Source organism: Macrobrachium nipponense, chromosome 1 (genome assembly GCF_015104395.2).
Source record: "Macrobrachium nipponense isolate FS-2020 chromosome 1, ASM1510439v2, whole genome shotgun sequence".
In the NCBI taxonomy this organism is placed as follows: domain Eukaryota; kingdom Metazoa; phylum Arthropoda; class Malacostraca; order Decapoda; family Palaemonidae; genus Macrobrachium; species Macrobrachium nipponense.
The window spans coordinates 158,059,269-158,078,981 of NC_087200.1; the positions used below are offsets into that span (position 1 = coordinate 158,059,269).

Sequence of the window (19,713 nt, forward strand, 5' to 3'; positions counted from 1 at the left end):
AGACAACTTCTTCTTCGAAACCCAGCAAGACATCGGGTTTCGTGAATTCAAGAGGTCTCTGTCAATTAATATTGCTTTTCGCATAGGTGGATGGAGTTAAGGAAAGCTCAAGGGAAGATCTCGTTTGCTCTACCGCAAGCTTTGCCATTCTGCCAATAAATTTAAGTTGCCACTACCGCAGTCAAGACTTTGTGATAAGGCAGTTACGGGTTATAAAGGCTTGATGTCCTGCACGTCAGGACTCTCGGCAACGTTCAGTAGGATTCTTGCAAAGGCACTCATCAAAAGGACGCTCTTCAGGAAAGCGCAAGACAGGACTTCCTTTGCCATACTGCCAATAAATTTTAAGCTTTAGCAGGCATTAGTTGTGATACAGGAGAGGAAGCTGGTTGGAGAGTTTCTTCCTCTTCCCAGGATAATTTTGCAAGCTTTTTAGCCCATCTGAAAGGGTTTTTCAGATGATAGATTTTGTTAGTTTCTAGTCGGGACTACGCTGCCGAATTGAACATCGTCGTTCTACCTGCCGTAAGCCCAGTCTCTTAACAGGATTCTTGCCCCTTCCTCGTTGGAGACGGGAATCGGAAAAATTAAATTCATTGACAAAATATCTCTTTGTCCCGTAAATGGGTTAGTTCTCATTGACAACCATCTCATTAACTTGATATTGCGTAAGCGAATAAGCTCTTATTGACAAGATTCGGAAGAGCTCTCATTCGTCATTCGCAGACTCGTACAAGAAATAGACTTGTAGACTACGTCAATGAACGCTTATGTCCAATAACATAAGAATCTTGAGCTGACTGCTTCGATTCTCTTAAGTTTTGTTCATGAAACTTGCCTGTCAGATATGTATGTAGCTGTATTTCCGAATTCAGCTATACGTATATATATATGTCTGCCAGGTAAGTATGAACAAACTTTATTGTGATATAATTTCATATTTTGCCTTGCGTTATTTTACTTCTGGTTGGTTCAAGTCATTTACGCTTGCTGTAGTTACCTCTTCGGATGGCAACCGAGAGGTCTATTGTATATTTTAAGGACATTTAATCGTTACTCCCTGCAGCCTTCCAGGAGTTTCCGATTATCTTTTACCGTTGTATGGTAGTGTTTCTGACTACACAACGCATCTATATTTAGCGTTTTCTGTTTCGCTTAAATATACCAGCTTGAGAGTCTTTCTGCTCAAAAATAACGGACCTATTTCTCGTAAATAGGTAGCTGGCAACCCAGACATAAAGTTAAGAGACGACGTTCGTAAGCTGCTGGCTGCTGCTGTCACGCTGTGTCTGTCCTCCAGTCCAACCGAGCCAGTAACAGATCGTGCGCTGTCATGCGCTATAGGTTACGTCTCTCTCTCCTGCGGGATTGACTGACTAACCGTATCTCTGTGCTGACGGTTACGTCTCTCCTGCGGGATTGACTGACTAACTGTATCTCTGTCCCTACAATCACGGACTTTAGCCTAAGATTGAGGGGATTTCTTACGTGAATGAATAAACTTGCACTCGTTTTGCCTTACTATGTTCAACAGAGTTATCTCTTAATCCTTTCGGTGCTCATTACCGCACGGTATGGAACTACAGTCTACCGCAACATTGCACTTTTATATGCTCTGCTTAGGCAAAGCGCAGCCTTATTAGGGAAGTAAGCATACTCGGGGAGGGAATGGATGAGCTTGCTGGGGACCATTTCCTTCCTGAAGAAGTTTTGTTTCCCCCCGAATAGACTGCAATTCAGACACAGTTTTTTTTCCTACCGGGAAACTGAAATATTATTCTAGATCTAGGAATGATTCTGGAACATCTCTCAGTGCGTCTATCACCTGAGGTGATAGAAAGAAGGTGCCGGACATCTGGATAGGGTTTTCAGATGTCCTGGATCTTAATCTGAAAGAAGTAAAAGCGATTCGGTAGTCCCTCCAGTCCTCGAAACGAGTTTTTTGGGAACCAGTGTCCCAGATCAACTCTGATTTTCCACAGCTCTCTCATATCTTAAGAAGTATCTTCTCTCTGTCCTTGTTCGAGTTTACGAGAAAGAGCCTATTATAACAACAGGCGTAGAATGTAACGATCCTCTACAGGTTCGTTACAGGATTGCAAAAGTCCGTACGAATCGTCTCGATCGACGGCAGCAACTATTCACTTCCGAGTGGAATCTTTCTTTAGAAGTAAGTTGAGAGTTGTGTAGACTTTAGGGACGCCCTTTCATTCTTCCTCTTCGATATGTTGAGGACGAAGAGGCTTCTTCTTCTCTGCTCCCTTTTTTCTCGATCCGGGATCGGTACATTAAACGCCATCCTATGATATTGAACGGGGATGGATGTTTAGTCTCTTTTCCCCTTTTTCAATCGCTTAGGAAATGTAATAAGAGGATTTATGACGTCACAGGGAGCGACAATGACGCTGATCGCCCCATGTTGGCCTTCAGGATCCTGGATTCACAGAGGTCACATACTTCCTAGTTCACTTTCCAAGGACCTTTTCCGAGAGAGTCGGTCTACTCTAACTCGAAAGGTACCTATAACCTCTCCGCTCTGAGTCTGACTACGTTCAGACTATCGAGATGTTGACAGGAATAAGATTACCGTCTTCCATTTCCGTCTGAAGAATGGGAAATAAGCTGGCAGTCAACAACTATTAAAGAATACGCAAATATGTTGTTCGGACGGCCTTTGGGCTCTGAGATTTGCGTCTGTCAAACAACAAAGCCCTTCACGATCTTTGAGTTCTGTGGAATCTCGAAACTCGCTCACCATCTACTTTTTGTCTCACCTGTTTTCTCGGAGTCAGACACTCGTGCGAGATCAGGCGACATATAGTAGCCCTGAGTTTCTTGTTGACGAAGTCGGTTGGCGTTTATACACCCCCGATGATCGTGTAACATGAGACCAGGTTGGACTTTGTCAGGCATTCTTTCCTTCGGGACTGAATCGCCTTTTTGCTCCTCGCTCCTTTCTCTCCTGGCACCAGAAGCTCGAGTCAGGAGTTGATTCGCTGACTTACGTTGGGTTGCGTTGATACACCCCCAGGTTTTGCTTAAGATTGAATCGCCCAGGCGTCCAGACACATCATCCTTCAGCGAAGATAGTGCCTTATGGTCTTCAGGGTACAGCCATGCTGTCCTTGATTCGTCTGACTGGTCAACTGTCGGTCACCTAGACTTTAGTACAGACGGACTGACTGTGCATGTCCAGATCGAAGCTTCCAATATGGAACTTAGACGTAGTCTGAAGTTCTTGATGTCAAAGCATTCGAACCTCTCCTACCTGTTTAACTTCTTGCATGTGATCAGGAAGGCCTTCTTCTAACCACCCTAGATACGACAAAGAGGGTTAGTGAAATTTTAAGCCATCGTCACAAGTTTGGCTTTAGAGAACACAAGGCGGTGTGCTCTCTAAGCCTTCCGTTGTGGCCTAAGAATGGAAACCCGTTTTTTTTTTGTCCTTGGGCCAGGAGCTTGGAAGCAAGGATGGCACAAAGTTAGTGGGCAGGAGCCAGAGAGATCCTGTGCCCTGTCGGGTCTCTCAAGTTTTACCTACATAAAACTCAAGAAAGTCGAAGTCATTCGGGGCAATCTGCAGTGTTCCGAAAAAGACCAGACTTGCCCATATCAAAGAACACCCTGGCTTTAGTGTTAAGGAGTTCTTTCAAAAATGCTCCTTCATTGTGTTTACACAGATTTGAAATCTTTTTATCTGAATGCTCACGAGGTGAGGGCGCGGCCTCGGAAGCATTTCAACAGAGCATGGCACTCAGCAACATCCTGAGTACCATGGTAGCGAAGCAACTCTTTGTTCACTTCACACTCCCTGCGAGATGTGAAGATGGCAAATGAGATCTGCTGCTCGCTAGGGCCATACGTGTCTGCAGACACAATCTTGGGGGCAAGAAGTACCACTCATCCTATCCTGTAGAAAATGGTTAGGAAGAGCTCTTAATTTAGTTGTTTGAGTCGCCGACAACGGCGACTTCTTAACTCTTAAGCCTTAGTTTAAAACACCCTAACTTTGGCTAGGTTGGTCAGGTGGTGATATATATATATATATATAGATATATATATATATATATATATATATATATATATATATATATATCTATATATATATATATATATATATATATTTATTTTACTTCTTAGCCCTCATGGTATGGTCAATATGGTCTAGTCACGTCGTGGTCTCGCCCTGTTGACAGATCATCTGGAGTGCACCAGCTATATAGGTCTCTACCCTCGCTGGCAACTCTAGTAGCACAAGCCAGACTTACGTGGCAGTAACCACGAAGCCAGCTATGCTAACAGGTGGAACCAAGATGTAAATCATCTGCATGCATTTGTTTCCAAAATCCTTCTATTCTGTCCCTTCCCACCTCCAAAGGTGGGATTCAGCTATATATATATCTGACAGGTAAGTTTCATGAACAAAATGATGTTGTTATGATACAATAAAGTTTGTTCATACTTACCTGGCAGATATATATAATCAAGTACCCACCCACCTCCCCTCAGGGGACAGTGGAAATAAAAATTATGAATAGAAAATGGGAATGGTTCCTGATACCCGCCTCCCAGCGCGGGAATGGGTACTAACCACCTGACCGACCACTGGCGTGTGTCGGAAGTTTTTAAAATTCTGTCGGACTTCAGAAAATACAGCTATATATATATCTGCCAGGTAAGTATGAACAAACTTTATTGTATCATAACAACATCATTTTTTCTGCTTCGGCGCTCACTCTGAGACCCCCTAGGCATACGGGAGACGATTTTTATTATATACCCCTTAGGCGTTTAAGGGTTACAAAAAATACATTTTACAGGGAATAACTGTTTTAAATAAATAAAGAAAACAATGAGAAATAAATATAAATGAATAATGAATATTTAATATCACTTTTACCTTTATGGAAGACTTGTTAGCGTATGGAAGACAGAGAGGAGGGGAGAGGGAGGAGGAGAGGTTACTGTTTGGAAGGGAAATCCCCTTCCAGATGGACTTCAGGTATCATGTACCTTTCTTGGGTTACTTACTTCTTTACATTTTAGTGGCACTGTCTGAGGTTACTTACCCACTTGGATTTTTACTGGCACTAGGGCCAGCTTAAGAGTCACTGGACCCCTACCAAATAACAAAACTGTCCAGAGATATTTGTTTCTTACATCTCTTTAAAATTTGCCTAAAGTGATGCAGAGTGTTGTCATTAAACATGTTAGAGACACAGATTGCAACATCTTTGTTTGGATGTCTCAACAAAATTTTGCAAATCACTCCACTTCGCAAACATTTCTTTGATCACTGAAGTAGGCACAGTATCCCTTCTCTCTTTCTTTTCTTCCTCAGATTTCTCATCTGCCAGCTGTTGCTGTTCCTGGTGAAGGTCTTGCAGCTCCTCAGTGTTAGCTCTTCCATGTCCTCACCACACACATCCAAGCCCATGGACTTCCCCAGAGACACAGTTGACTCCACAACAGCCGTAGGGTCATCGGGGTCAGCCTCAAACCCCTTGAAATCCTTCTCAAGGTAATACTGGCCACAATTTTCTCCAAGAAGAGTTCATTGTTCGGGAAGTCACTCCCTGCCAAGCCTTGGCTATAAGGCTTATACAGTTAAAGATGTTGAAGTGTTCCTTCCAAAACTCTCTTATGGTCAATTCAGTGTCTGAGGTCACTTCAAAGCACCTTTGGAATAGTGCCTTTGTATAGAGTTTCTTAAGTTCGAGATGATTGTGCTGGTCCATGGGTAATGGCTGAGAGGAGTGGTATTGGAGGGCAAGAACTTCACGGTGACGAATTTTGGATTCGTCTAACACGTCTGGCCCTTCCAACCCAGGAGGATTCGCAGGAGCATTGTCCATTAACAAGGAGGCACTTGAGGGACAATTGATTTTCTTGCAGATATTTTTTCACACTAGGGCCAATCAATGAAAATTTATCTCGTGACCCATATCTTTTTCACGGGCCTTCCACAAAGATGTTGTAATCTGTGTCTCTAACATGTTTAATGACAACGCTCTGTATCACATTGTTCTTAGTGAAGAGTGGAAGATAAGAGCAGGCATGTGGAACGTAGGTACTCTTAACAGGTAAACTGAGGGAGATAGTAGATGTGATGGAGAGGAGGATGATAGATTTCTTGTGTGTGCAGGAGACTAGGTGGAAAAGGAGTGGAACTAGGGAGATAAACCGTATTACAGTGGGTCATGAGAGGGAAGAAATGGAGTTGGAATTATAGTAAGTAACGACTGGAAGGAAAAAGCGGTAGAAGTGAAGAGAATATGTGATAAGCTTTTAAAGATTCCAATACTGATAGGGGACAAGGTAGTAAATATAATATCAGCATACGGTCCTAAGATGGGTTGCTAAGAGCAAGAGAAAGAATTATTTAGACAAGAGTTTGAGGCTGCCATTAGAATAGTGAAAGGGGAGGAGAAAATGATAATGGGAGCTGATATGAATGGCAGGATGGGAAAGAAGAGATGGTTATTAGGAGGTACTCGGAGGCCATGGGTTTGGAATTAGAAATAAAGGTGGGAATTATTTATTGGAGATGGCTCAGAGTTTTGAATTGGCCTGTATGAACACATGGTTTCAGAAGTTAGATAAGTACTTAATAACTAATGAAAGTGGAGTGTAAAGCCAAATAGATTACAACCTTGTTAGAGGTGCCGACAAAAGCAATGTGACAAACCGCAAAGTGATCTTGGGAGAAGTGTGTGTTAAACAGCATAGGTTGATGGTGATGGATTTCAAAATGAGAGGTAGGAAACCCAAGAAGTGAAAGAGATCTAGAATTAGGATTGGGATCTTGAAGGAAGAAAGGGGGAGCAATTTAGGACTGTGAGAGAGAGATGTATGGAAAGGGGGAACATAGACTTTGGACAGGGTAATAGAGTGGAAAATATCTGGGCAGACAAGAGAAATAAGTGTGGGGGAAGCATAGGAACTGGTGGGAAAAACCAGCTTATATGGAGTATCGAGAGGAGAAAAGTGGCGGTGGAATGGAGAGGTGCAAGAATCAATTAAAAGAAAATCAAAAGCATTTAAGGACTGTAAAGTAAGGCATGCACAGGGTGCAGAGGAAAGTTATAGAAAAGAGGAAAGAGGCGAGTAGGGGGGTAGGTATGGCTATGGGAAGGGCAGCGGAGCAGTTGAATGAAAGACTAGGAACAAGAGGAGAAAAGAATATCTATAAGATTTCAAACTCAAGGAAAAGGCAGAGACAGGATGTGGGTAGATTGGGTGTCATCAAGGATAGTAATGGAAATATATTGTATGGGAGGAAGACATTAAAAGAGATGGTGAGAGTATTTTGAACAACTTAAATAATGAAAATGAGAAGAGGAGATGGGGGAAGCACAGAGGGTGGAGGGACCAGTGAGGGGGATAAAGGATACAGAAGCGAAGAGAGCGTTAAGGAAAATGAAGAATGGTAAATCACCAGGTCCATCAGAGTTCCAAATTGAAATGCTCAAATTACTAGGTACAGAGGGGGAGATATGGATGTTAGATTTATTAAAAGCTATATGTGAAGAGGAAGAAATGCCAAGGGATTGGGAGGAGAGTCTAATGGTATATATATACAAGCAGAAGGGAGATGTATATCATGTAGGATTGAAAGTTTGTTCCTACATGATATACAAACCCTCGGTCCTTTACATAAGGAATTAATTTCGGCGTACCTGGAATTACGGGCGTTAAATTCTTGAACAAGGTGGTTAGTCAGTAACTACTGTGTGGCAGGCGGGCAGGCCAGCCTGCATGGATGTAAACACTCCACTTTGCCTTCGGCTGTCGTCCGATGAAGACGTGTGTTTGTGAGCTCTTGCTGACTGGCTCTTGATCATTTTCCCAGTGGGATCTTTCTTGTTTATTTTTGTTTTTTAAATATACTGTTTTGATATTAATATTAAATTCAATTAATACACAAACCCACTTTTTGTGATAGCCTTATAGCCGCCTTTCTACTTTTTGTTAACCCTTAAACGCTGAAGCGGTATTTTGAAAATCGTCTCCCGTATGCCGGCGGTGTTCGCGAGTGATCGCCAAAGCGGAACAAATGTTTTTTTAAAAAATCACAGCACACGTAGTTTTCAAGATTAAGAGTTCATTTTGGCTCCTTTTTTTGTTATTGCCTGAAGTTTAGTATGCAACCTTCAGAAATGAAAAAAATATCATTATCATATATAAATATTGGGTTATATGACACCGCGTAAAAAAAATTTCATATGTAATTGTATACAAATCCCGAAGTGAGCAAAACAATTAAAGGTAACAAGTTAATTTTTTTTCGTTATATTGTACACTAAATTGCGATCAATTTGGTATATAACACATTGTAAAACGATCAAGGCAACACAGAGAAAATATTATCACCATGATGCATGAATTCGTAATGCTCAGAGGTAAAAAAAAAACAAAAGCAGTTTTAAAAAATTCACCATAAATCAAAATATTGTGCTAGAGACTTCCTGTTTGTTGCAAAATGAAGTAAATTGATTGAATATTACTAGACTGTAAGTGTTTTAGCTTACAATTGCAGTTTTCGACCATTTCGGTCGAGTTAAATTTGACCGAAGGACAAATTTTTTCTATTTATCGTTATTTATATGAAAATATTTCAAAACTGATAAAAGCTACAACCATGGGTTGTTATTTGTTGTTTTCTACATTAAATTGCGCACATTTTCATATATAAAACTTTATGTAACGGCTAATTTAAAATGGTGCAAACATTACAACAATCGGACGAAAAAATTTCAGATTTTTTCGGAAGAGTTACCGCGCGGATGTAAGGAAGAAGTTTTTTTTCATAAATTCACCATAAATCGAAATATTGTGCTAGAGACTTCCAATTTGTTGCAAAATAAAGGTAAATGATTGAATATTACTAGAATGTAATAGTTTTAGCTTACAATTGCGTTTTTTGACCATTTCGGTCGAGTCAAATTTGACCGAAGGTTGAAAATTTGGCACTTATTGTTTTTATATGAAAATATTTCAAAACTGATATAAGCTACAACCATGGGTTGTTTATTGTTGTATTCTACATGAAATTGGGCACATTTTCATATATAAAACTTTATGTAACGGCTAATTTAAAATGGTGCAAACATTACGACAATCGGACGAAAAAATGTCTGATTTTTTTCAGAAGAGTTACCGTGCGGACGTAAGGAAAATTATTATTTTTTTTCATAAATTCACCATAAATCAAAATATGTGCTAGAGACATCCAATTTTTTGTCTTGCAAAATAAAGGTAAATGATTGAATATTACTAGAATGTAAGAGTTTTTAGCTTACAATTGCGTTTTTTTTGACCAATCATTTCGGTTCGAGTCAAACGTTGATCGAAGGGTGATTTTTATTTGGCACTTATCATTATTTATATGAAAATATTTCAATACTGATAAAAAGCTACAACCATGGGTTGTTTTTTGTTGTAGTTCTACATGAAATTGCTCACATTTCCATCCATATACTAAAAGTATGTAACCGGCTAATTTAAAAACCTGGAAAATGTCGAACATTACGCAAAAATAAGCGGATGAAAAAAAATTTCTGATTTTTTCGGAAGAGTTACTACGCGGCGGTCGTAAGGAAAAAGTTTTTTTCATAAATTCACCATAAATCGAAATTTGTTCCGATACGTAATACAAACCATCGGTCCTTTAACAATAGGAAGTAGCTAGCGGCAGCTGGAACGGTCGTAAGCTTCGAACAAGGGGAGAACGGTAGTTAACTGCTTGTCCGATCGTCGCGCGCCGTGCGACTGGGAGGTAAACAAATCACTTTTGCTTTCGGCCGTGTGGAGATAGGACGTGTTCGTCATCGCTCTGCCCGCTTTTGTCGTTTGCTTTGAGTATCAGCCCTCTTTTTCTGGTTTAATTGAGTGTGTATGATTGTAAGTACTTATACATTTCTTTATTCATTTGCAATATGAGTGATCAAGAAATGGAGATTTCGCCGCGCCCCCCAGTCGCCCGTAGAGTGTGTCCCGGGCTGGAGGGGCGTAGATGCGGCGGATTTAGATCATTCGTGGATGTGGATCCACATGAGGTTTGTACTCGTTGCCGGGGGCGAGAATGCTCCCGCAACGAGCCATGTATAACTTGTATGAATTGGTCCGAGGCGCAGTGGGTTCTGTACGAGGGCAGGAAGAGACTTAGGCCTCCAAAGAAGTCATCGGAAAGCTCTCCAGTGACTCCTTTGGTAACTGACACTTCGTCTTCTTTCCTGCCTCCCGGTCAGCCCCCACGTTTCGCGCCTTCCCCTGCGGGGGGGGGTAGCGGAGTCCTTCTCCTCTCTCGATCCGTCGAGTGTGGAGGAGGGCGCCCGCTACCCGGACGTCCAGTTGTATTCGGGGTCTTCCGTCCGCTCTGGGTGGGGTTCTTCTCCCCCCAGGCGCGAGGAAACCCCTCTTACTAACCCGACTGTTGCTTCCGCAGATGTGCCACCAGCGAAGGACGACCTTGGACAGGTGTGGGAGTCGCTGGGACTGCAGGGAGTGCCAAGTATCCAGGGGTTGATTCAGCGGTTGGCGGGGTCGGCAGTGGTCACTCATGGTACGGTAACCACTACCACTACCACCATATCAACACCAGCATATGACATGCCGCCGCACTTGGTGTACACGCCGCATGTAATGACGGTGACGCCTACGGCTGCGGTGCACAAACCTATTACTGCCGTACCAAAGAGGACGGTGCCACCAGCCACTGTTTTTTTGTGTTGCCGACCCCGGACTTCCGCTGCCCTAAGAGTACCCCCCTAGACCTGCCGCCAGTGCCGAGAATGACGGTAGCTGCCGACAGGACGCCTGGCTCTCCTGTGGTTCCTGCCGTGCCTGCCGTACCTGTTGTCTGTCCCTGCTGCTCCTTCCTTTTCAGATGCTGTACATGCTGTTCCCTGCTGTTCCTGGACCTGTTCCTGTCGCTCCTGCTGTTGGTGGTGATGCTACAGTCTCAGGTTCTTCCGGACAGGTGCAGTCGGGCCCTGTTGCTTCGGCAACTGCCCCGGCTCCCTCCTGGATGGAAGACCTGACGTCTGTCCTGCGGAGCCTGGCGAAGAAGAAGAGGAAGAAGAGGAAGGTGTCGTCGTCGTCTTCGTCGTCTTCTTCGTCGTCTGCTGCCTCCTCTTCCCCTTCGACTTCTAAGGCTAACCAGCCGAAGAAGAAGAAGGCTGCCTCCTCCCCACCCCCCTAAGAAGACTCCTTCGGATCTTCTAAGGGCCCGTCTCGCTCAGGCGATTCGGGGAGCTCTTCTGCTGGTCCTCCTGTTCCTTCGGGAACGGGGCCCGTCTCTTCCTCTGCAAAGAAGAAGACGACGGGGACCAGAGGTGTACCAGCCTCGGCTGGTACGTCCTCACCTGGTGTTAGCGGTCCTGCCCGCTAAATCAGGTTCCGTCTCGGCCGCTTCTCGTTCGCGAGAAGTACCGAGTGACGCTTTTCCACGGGAGACCGTCCAGCCAAAAGTTTTGACGCCCGACTCGCTCGCCGTCAAGAACCGCGGCCGGAGCAGAAGACTGGCGAGAGTCGTGCACACGTACTCTCGCCAGGCCAGTGGACGCTCTCGCAGCGACCAACTGGCTGCTCGGGTTGACGTGACGGTCGCTGACCAGCCACGGGTTGAGGCGAGGAAGGGGTCCCCGCGGCGTCGTCGGTACCAGCCACGGCTGGTACCAGCGGCTCGCGCGCCGAGAGGCGCTGGCCGGTCTCACCGCGACAGAGAGCCTAGCAGGTCACCTGACCGCCGCTCCCATCCCATAGGGACCGGGCGGAGACGGTAAACCAGCAACAGCTCGCCTGACCGTAGAGATCAGCGTCAACGTTCTCAGCCGAGCCACTCGCCCCAGGCGAGCGGCAAGGCTAGGCCTGCTGCTCGATCGCCACCGCGGGTTGACGATCAGCAGCAGCCCTCCACGGACGCTGGTCCTGCCAGCGAGCGAGGGGGGAGCGTCAGGTCTGCCTCTCCCGTACCTTCAACCTCCTCGGGCTACACCGGGAGGAGCGAGGTACCGAGGAGTGATCACGAGAGGTGCGCCGCTCGCGATCCCGCTATGACGCCGTATGGCTCAGGCATGGTTATAGGACCGACCAGAACATACGCGCAAGAAGTTGGAGGTGACCGTCAGGGGTCTGCCGCTGTTCCTCCTTCTGAAGAGAGGATATCACGGGATCTGTTCTTGCTGGAGGGACTGGACGGTCCTACTCCACAAGACGCAGTCACTCCCGAGATACAGAGGAACTGTGCAGAGGTCATTAAGCTGATTCGTCAGCATAATGACCTTGCGGAAGGATCGCCGCTACCACCGGCAGAGCCCACGTCCCGGCTCGAGTCATTTTGGGGTCCTAAGAGGGAACCCAAAATGATGGTGGGGTTACCGCGATCAGAGCTTGCAGCTCAGTCCCTGGATCAAGTGAGAATCTCGTCTCAGGACGGGAGGATTCGCTGAAATCCGGACGGTCTTCTAAGCTGCTTCCTCCTCCTCTACAGCGTCAGAGGCGATTTTACGTGCCTTCAGAAGACCCGATACTGCCGAAAACAGGTGTTAACCCGGAGTTAGCGAGGCTGACTCCAGGTGTGTCCCTGCAGCAGCTCCTGTCGGAGAACTCTGGTTCTCGCAGCAGGAGGCACTTGCCCTGGAATCTACCGCTATGGCAGCATTCCAGGCAGTCTCTTGGCTGATTTGTGGTCCCTCACAATATCCAAAGTAGCGGCCGGCTCTGGGAGTTCTGCTCTCGAAGACGACGCTTCTTTCTGGAGGAAGAGCGATCTCTTACCTCGCCCATCAGACTGCTAACCTGTGGGCAACTTGGTTCTTCGACGTAGGGACGCAGTCCTTACCGAGTGACCAAGGGGGCCGGCGTGAGGCGGCTCTCGGGGCTTCGCAATGGACCAATTAGGAGTTTCCCCAGCTCTCTTTCTCGGAGAGATGGTGGACGCTGCGGTGGAAAGGCGGCGCACTGATGACAGTGACCGCTTAGTTCACCAGGCAGTCTCGAAGGTTACTGGGCAATCTCGAGCGACTGCGGCTAAGCCAAAGAGCTTAGCTAGCGCTTCCACGGCGGCGAAGACGGTTGCACCGTCCAAACCCCGTGTGAAGACTCCTGCTGTTTCGACGTCTGCTAAAGGAGGCCGTAACCAGCCCTCCTCCCAGCCCTCCTTTCCCCGAGGAGGTGGTGGGAAGAAGTCGAAATGAGGAGGGAAACACTAGGGACGGCGTTCCCCCTCACCTGCTGCCGGAAGTGGGGGGGTGCCTGGCGAGCCATTGGGCAACTTGGCAGCGCTACGGCGCCGAGAACTGGATAGTAGACGTCCTTCGGGAGGGATATCTACTACCCTTCGAGTCTCGGCCCCCCCTCATCTCCAAACCGGTCCACCTACAAACCTATGTCCGGGGATCATCAAAGGACAACGCTCTTCGACAGGAGATCAAGACCATGCTGGCGAAACGAGCTGTAGAAATCGTGGAGGACCAGTCACCGGGCTTTTACAGCCGCCTCTTCCTAGTGGAGAAGGCATCGGGGGGCTGGCGTCCGGTGATAGACCTCTCTCCCCTGAACCGCTTCGTTCGCACGACGCGGTTCACGATGGAGTCGGCACGCTCGGTGCTCGACTCAATCAGGGGGAACGATTTCATGCTTTCAGTGGACTTGAAGGACGGCTATTATTTTCAAATACCCATCCATCAGTCCTCCAGAAAGTACCTCCGCTTCATCTTCGACGGGACGGTGTACCAATTCAGGGCACTTTGTTTCGGTCTCTCAACCGCCCCACAGGTGTTCACGCGAGTGTTCACTCTGGTGTCAGCTTGGGCCCATTCGCACGGGATACGTCTTCTGAGGTATCTCGACGATTGGCTAGTCCTGGCGAGCTCCCGCTCGCAGTTGCTGCAGGACAGAGATCGACTCCTCAAGTTTTGTCGCGATCTGGGGATCGTGATAAACTACGGGAAGTCCAATCTTGAACCCAAGTACCTGGGTATGCTGATAGACACGGTAGCAGGGCAGGTCTTTCCCGCAGACTTGCGTATCAGCAAATTCAGGGAGGCAGCCGGCCGGTTCCTGTCTCGGCAGGAACAGGCAGCACAGCAATGGCAAGTCGTGATCGGCCATCTGTCGTCACTCGAGAAGTTAGTTCCTCACGGGCGTCTTCACCTGCGGTCTCTCCAGTGGAGGCTAAGGGAGAGTTGGTCTCAGGCCAAGGATCCTCCTTACTTTCCTGTGGCTCTCACGGACAAGGTGAGGCAGGACCTAGCCTGGTGGCCTCGACGACAAGAACCTCTTAAGAGGAGTGCCAATACGCACTCCCCCCCCCGGAGATGCTTCTGTTCTCAGACGCATCGACCGAGGGATGGGGCGCACACCTGGAGGAGTTGCTGACTGCAGGTGTGTGGGACCATCACGAAAAGCACCTTCACATCAATGTCCTGGAACTCAAGGGCGGCGTTCAACGCTCTCCGAGAATTTCAGGATCCGCTTGGTGGGACACTCGGTGGTGTTGATGTGCGACAACACCACAGTAGTGGCATATGTCAACAAGCAGTGGCTAGTGTCTCTTCCGCTCCATCAGTTGACGGTGCAGGTGCTACGAGTGGGCCACGGCTCCACTCGATAGAGCTGTCGGCACGCTACATTCCAGGCAAGAGGAATGTAGTAGCGGACAAGCTCAGCCGTCAGATCAGGTGATAGGGACCGAATTGGTCTCTACACCAAGACTTGGCGGAAAGGCTCTTCAACCTGTGGGGGCGCCCGACCGGTCGTAGACCTGTTCGCCACCCGGCACAACAGAAAACTTCAGGTTTTCTTTTCAGCCGTGCCGGACCCATGGGCAGCTGCAGAGGACGCTCTCCAACACCCCTGGGACAACCTCTTCGCCTACGCCTTTCCTCCCTTCTGTCTGATTCGGAAAGTGATCAGTTCGAGCGCTGGTCACTCCCAATCTCAGAATGATCCTGGTGGCTCCCAAACGGCCTCAAGCCGTTTGGTATCCGGACCTGCTGGCTCTTCTTGCGGACGCACCGAGAGACTACCCAATTGGCACAACCTTCTAGCCCAGCCACACGTAGAACGGTACCACCAAGCAGTCCAGTCCCTTCAACTTCACGGCTGGCTGTTTAATCCACCATCTCTTGCGAACGAGAGGCTTTTCTCGTAGCGCAGCAACAGAGATGGCTGGACACGTCCGACAGTCCTCTGCAGCTGTGTACCAGGCCGTCTTCTGTGGTTGGTGTCGTAGACAGGGTCTGTCTCCTCTCAGAGCACTCTTCAGCAGGTAGCGGATTTCCTCGTGTTTCTTCGCCGAGAGAAGCTCCTCTCAGTACCCACAGTTTAAAGGATATAGAGCCGCCCTGGCTCTCGTCCTAAAACTGAGGACTGGACATCTCGAACTCATTCGAGATCTCCTTGCTAATGAGAGCTTCGAAAGGTCTTGCCACCAGGAAACTCAGGTCCCCTGCGTGGATGTGACTCTCGTCCTTAGGAGTTTGACTCGAAGACCCTTCGAGCCACTCGAGAGTCGTCAGACAGGGTATCTGCCCTCAAGACCCTCTTCTTGCTGGCCCTGGCATCGGCGAAGAGAGTAGGGGAACTACATGGTCTTTCTTATGATGTTAAACACACCAGAGGCTGGGGATCTGTGACGCTCGATTTCGTCCCGAACTTCGTAGCCAAGACTCAGAATCCGTCGATCCCTGACGACAGGTTCGAGTCTTTCACGATCCCCTCCCTTCTGGACTTCACCGATAACGATGCGGATGAGATGCTGCTTTGTCCTGTGAGGGGCGTACGGCGCTATCTGAAGAGAACTCGACACCTCAGGCCCTGAGTGTCGACGCCTCTTCGTTAGCACTGGGGTTACCAAAGAAAGAAGTTTCCAAGAACACGCTTTCTTTCTGGCTACGTGAGGTGATCAGGAGAGCGTACGAGGCTGATGGGTAGCGACGACATCCGTACGCTCCGACCGAGAGCCCACGAAGTCAGAGGTATCGGACCCTCCTTAGCGTTCCGTAAGAACTTCTCCGTGGCGCAGGTCCTGAAGGCAGGTGTCTGGGCCAACCAGACCACCTTCACGTCCTTCTACCTTCGGGATATGCCCACAAGTCCTTGGATACTTTTTTCCTTGGGACCTGTGGTGGCTGCTCAACACGATTGTGTAAGCTTACCCAGCACCCGAGCAGCAGAAACAGCATCGATTCCTGGTATGACTGGGAGAATGAATGTGCGAATGAGAGTGTGACTGGCTTCTCTTCACCATCTTTCTCTACCTCTACCTGTGGGCAGAGGGATACGGTCGTTACCACGCTGGAAGGGAGTTCAGATGCAGGTAAGCTACTCGACCGAGCTCCATCCTATCCCTTTAATTAGGGATAGGAGTGTATATCCACCACTTTCTCCTACAAGGGGGAGGAAGTGGATGCCTACATGAGACAACCCAGGACTTTATATTTGCTCATGTACAGGAAAAAGTTCTTACAATGCTGGTACGAAGAGATACGCTTGCCTCTCTCTTAGTACTCGGCCCAGAGGTCTGACCATTGATCCTGCGGTGCACACCCCGATCAATCGGACAGAGGCTTGGATCCCTCCCTCGCTCTTACGACCAGGGAGGCATTCCAGGGATGGACGAACACCAGTCTGTTCATCTAAAGACTCAGATTCCTCCCACCAAGAAGTGAGTCTTCCTATTGTTAAAGGACCGATGGTTTGTATTACGTATCGGAACAAATGACAATTTGTCGAAAATTGCATTTTTCCTAACTATACAAACCTGAGGTCCTTTACATATAGTCCCTCCTCATGCCACCCCTCACTCTGCGTATTTTGCATGGGCCAAAAGCAAAAGTGATTTGTTTACCTCCCAGTCGCCGCGCGACAATCGGACAAGCAGTTAACTACCGTTCTCCCCCTTGTTCGAAGCTTACGACATTCCAGCGTGCGCTAGCTACTTCCTATTGTTAAAGGACCTCAGGTTTGTATAGTTAGGAAAAATGCAATTTTCGACAAATTGTCATATTGTGCTAGAGACTTCCAATTTGTTGCAAAATTAAGGTAGTTGATTGAAAATTACTATAATGTAATAGTTTTAGCTTTCAATTGCGTTTTTTGACCATTTTGGACGAGTCAAAGTTGACCAAAGGTTGAAATTTTTGGCACTTAGTATTATTATATGAAAATATTTCAAAACTGATATAAGCTACAACCATGGGTTGTTTTATTGTTGTATTCTACATGAAATTGCACACATTTTCATATATAAAACTTTATGTAATGGCTAATTTAGAATGATGCAAACATTACGACAATCGGACGAAAAAATGTCTGATTTTTTTTAGAAGAGTTACCGCGCGGACGTAAGGAAAATTTTTTTATTTTCTTTTTTATAAATTCACCATAAATCAAAATATTGTGCTTGAGACTTCCAATTTGTTGCAAAATAAAGGTAAATGATTGAATATTACTAGAATGTAAGAGTTTTAGCTTACAATTTCGGTCGAGTGATAGTTTGGCACTTATCATTATTTATATGAAAATATTTCAATACTGATAAAAGCTACAACCATGGGTTGTTTTTTGTTGTATTCTACATGAAATTGCTCACATTTCCATATATAAAACTTTATGTAACGGCTAATTTAAAATGGTGCGAACATTACGACAATCGGATGAAAAAAGTTCTGATTTTTTCGGAAGAGTTACCGCGCGGACGTAAGGAAAAAGTTTTTTTCATAAATTCACCATAAATCGAAATATTGTGCTAGAGACTTTCAATTTGTTGCAAAATTAAGGTAAATGATTGAATATTACTAGAATATAAGAATTTTAGCTTACAATTGCGTTTTTCGACCATTTCGGTAGAGTCAAAGTTGACCGAAGGTTGAAATTTTTTGCACGTATCGTTATTTATATGAAAATTGTTCAAAACTGATTAAAGCTACAACCATGAGTTGTTTTTTGTTGTATTCTACATGAAATTGCACAAATTTTCATATAAATACTCCATGTAACAGCTAATATAAAATGGTGCAAAAATTATGTCAAAGTGACAAAATTATTTCCGAGATGTGTCGTTGATGCTTTTTAGTGCGAGAAGAAAGAAATTCGCGCTTGCACGCCTGGGTAACGAGTGTAAACAAAACAACGCCTTGATTTGTGAGGTCCCAGCATCCCCCAAGGTGCGTGATTCCAAATTTTTCATCTAGTAGGCCTATAACTATTTTTCTGCGAATTTTTAAAAAAACTTTTTTTCGTCGATGTACCATATGTCCAATCGGCATACGACAGACAATTTTAGTCTACGTTTAATACGTCCAATCGGCGTTAAAGGGTTAAGGTTCGGCGGCAAGGTATGCCAACATCATTATTTACATACTTTCGCCCTTGACGGGAGTACGAGATATGTATTTAACGTGAGGATGAGACATGTATTTAACGTGAGTGATATTGATCCTCGAGTGTGTGTAACAAGACATGTATTCATCCAAAATTACGCTTACACTTTGGGAATTACCGAGGGGAACTTCAGAGGTTTGTCCTTTGTTTTGTTTTTTCTGGTAATTTCTCTTCATCCTTTCACTGGCTTCGGATGAAGGTAGAAGAGGGAGCGTGTGATGTTGGTGTTTGGGGATCTCCTCTCATTTTGGAGGGAGGTGCCCTTAGATGCGAGAGGAGTATCCTTATTACTTTAAATCATTTTTCTTTATTTTACAGACTAACAGTGGTGATTGTGTCCACAACAGTATTGGTTGGATAGCTCCTTGTATTGGTTATTCTAACCTTGAAATTGTACCTGTGACTCGTAAGACGTTGTGATACTGATCCTCTAGTGTGTGTACTGATCCCCTGCTAGTAATCATATTAATTTACCACTACAACCAAGGAATTATGTCACTGGATGAAGCTTTCGCCGCTGCCCTGTGATGATTACCTGTTCCTGATGGTAGAAGTCTCGCAGAATTTTGAGAATCGAAGAGGAAGATAGTTTGTCAAGTGTCGTCATCCTTAGAAGGAGAAGGCAGTCTCCCCCTCTAAGAAGTCTCGTCATGGGACTTTTAAGGGTCTCTTTCCTCAACTGAGGAGGCAGTTGGGTCTTCCAACCTCGCCTGCCATACGAGAGTTTCGTAACCTTCCTCAGGGAAGCGTTCTCTCCACTGCTGCTCCATCAGGTCCTCCTTCCCAGGTCCCGCTGGGGCCTGCTGATTCGGCAGCTGCTGCAGCCCCGTCCTGGATGGAGAACGTTCTGCCATCCTGAGGAAGTTGGCGAAGAGGAGGAGGAAGTGTCGTTGTCATCTTTTTCATCTTCATCGTTGTCTTCTGCCACCTTCTCCACTTCTCCTTCCAAGGCTCCCCAACCGAGGAAGAAGGAGGAGGTCTCCCCCCCCCCCCCCCAAAAAAAAAAAAAAGGTTTCGCTCAGAGAATTCTAAGGGTCTGTCTCATCATCCCAGTGAGACAGGCGGGCCTTCCGCTAGTCCTCCTGTTCCTTTGGGAATGGGCCCATCTCTCCTTCCCCAGGGAAGAGAAAGACGGGGACTGTAGAAGTACCAACCACCGCTGGTACCTCTGCTCCTGGCTCAAGAGGTTCCACCTCTGGACCAGGAACTGTCTCGGTCACTTGCCAGCGAGTGTCACCGAGTGTGCGGTCAACTGCTGCTGACCGTGCAGCCAGGACCCAGACACGGGGCGGAAGGATGGTAAGAGTTGCCCAGGTGACTCTC

At 46.4% G+C, this 19,713-nt stretch overlaps 1 protein-coding gene across 1 annotated transcript in view; it reads left to right on the forward strand.

The window, feature by feature from the left end:
- The window catches only part of LOC135219787 (CWF19-like protein 1), a gene marked incomplete at its 5' end in the record, with an annotated part of 332,999 nt that overhangs the window by 101,392 nt on the left and 211,894 nt on the right, over positions 1-19,713 (forward strand).